Genomic DNA, 2065 nt, shown 5'->3' with positions numbered 1-2065 from the left:
CACTAACCAGCTCTATTTACTTCATTTTGTGTGAGTTAATATCTTGAAACATAATTTATTTCTGGCAAGAATATAAACTACTTTCAAAATAATGTATGTTTTCAAGTTCAAGTATGAATAACGGGATATTTTCTGACAGTTACAGGAACTCTATCATATCATAGCAATTAAAATAAAATAAAATTTTTTTTATTTCTCTGTTGGCAATACCGTACATGTTATTATGTAACTGATGGATAATTGAAAAATGTTTTAAGTTTCAGTTTCATGAAAATATGATCTTGTACTAAAATAATCTTTATACAATGAATGAGCAGTGTTAAGAGTTCCTCAAAACAGGATTAAATGCAATGTACACAGGTAACATACGAGTAAACAAAACGGACAGCATCAAGCATCTCATTAACATTTGGCTCATACTTAAATACAACATACATTTTCATAGATTTTTCTTAAAAACACACACTTTGCTGTACAGTCATACTCATCCACACACCTATGTGATTTCATGATATAAAACACATTTTATAACTTTAATTCAGAAATGTGACTCTGAGTCAGTGATGTACATTTCTAGAGTTAACACTTTAATTATATAGTCCATTTTAGTATAACTCCAATCTTATAAGTAACAAAATATTTTAGTACAACATTTTTTGTTTCTTCACTTGAAACTTCAGAGCTGTGCAACTTTACTAAGCATTTCTTATTTTACACATCCTTGTATCACAGTTATCGAAGAAAATAGACATGATAATTAGTGCAGCTCACATTTTAACCTTTATCTTCTCAGAGCAAGCTGCAAATTTCTACGTGACTGAATACTGAGAAGGGATAGAACATTGTGGAATATACTTCTCAGCTTCTAAGACAGACTGAAACCAAGCTTATCCATTGTTTGAATCTTCTAGCATGGTAACTCAGGAAGTTAAGCTAGAAGTATTTCTTATATCTAACAGACTCTGTCGATTCACATTATATTGCTGACTGGAAAATAATTAATGAACTTTATTCCATCACAGTAAAACGTGCTTAATTATTATACATGTACCTTATTCTTTGATTCATATATTTCCATGTACATGCACATGCATTAACATATGCATAATCATATCACAGTTATTGAGTAAAATACATATGAGACTGGTTGTAGTTTACATATTTCTAATGAACCTTTCAACACCTCCATCCAAACAATGCAAAGAAAATCATGTGCTCATGAGGAATGCAACATTAATGGCTGCAGTTAACTACTTGTCATCTTGTGTTAAGTAAATATATCTTTTATGTTTACTTTCATTCATGCTAAACTGACAATGACTGTTAAGTGATCAACAGTTTAAACTACTTGCTAATGAATTACGATTTGCAGTGAATATCTACTTTTTTAAAGATCCACAAATTGTAATTGTTCACAAGAAACATACAGTGCATAACAGTTTTTTGTACTGAACATATCAAACTCATGCACTTCATCCTCTGTTGATATAAATGCATAGCTCAGTGGTTAGCATTTAACAATAACATATGCTCTGCCACAAGCATCAAAATAAAACACTGGATTTTCATTATATATATGTTTATGTTTCATGAACAGTAACAACGGAAACAGTCATTTCTACAAATAGTTATATGTCCTTCCTATAAAGCATATTTTACTTCTATCTCAACATTATTTAGTAACATTAAACTTCGGTCTTGTGCAAAATTATTGCATCACTTCAAAAATTTATTCAGAAAACAGAAGCACAAATCCAGCAATCTTAGTGTGATTGCATATCTTGTTGTAGAGGCACAATAATGAGCTAAGACAGCACAGTTGAAGTTATACAAAAGAGAACATTGTGGTTCATATTTTTAGCTAAAAGCTGTACTAGTATGTTTATTCACTGTTAATCAACTATAAAATCACAGAGCACCACAGCACACTACATAAAATAATATGCTTTTTCAATTTGGCAACTTTTTGAAAAATAGGATAAAAATGTATAAAGACCCACTATATGTGGTGTTCGTTAAATACTGTAATAGCCTATTTGATATACATGTAAAACTTTAACTTCAT

Source organism: Schistocerca piceifrons, chromosome X, assembly GCF_021461385.2.
Source record: "Schistocerca piceifrons isolate TAMUIC-IGC-003096 chromosome X, iqSchPice1.1, whole genome shotgun sequence".
Taxonomy (NCBI): Eukaryota; Metazoa; Arthropoda; class Insecta; order Orthoptera; family Acrididae; genus Schistocerca; species Schistocerca piceifrons.
The sequence above is the reverse complement of the archived record's forward strand: the minus strand, read 5'-3'. Positions refer to the sequence as shown.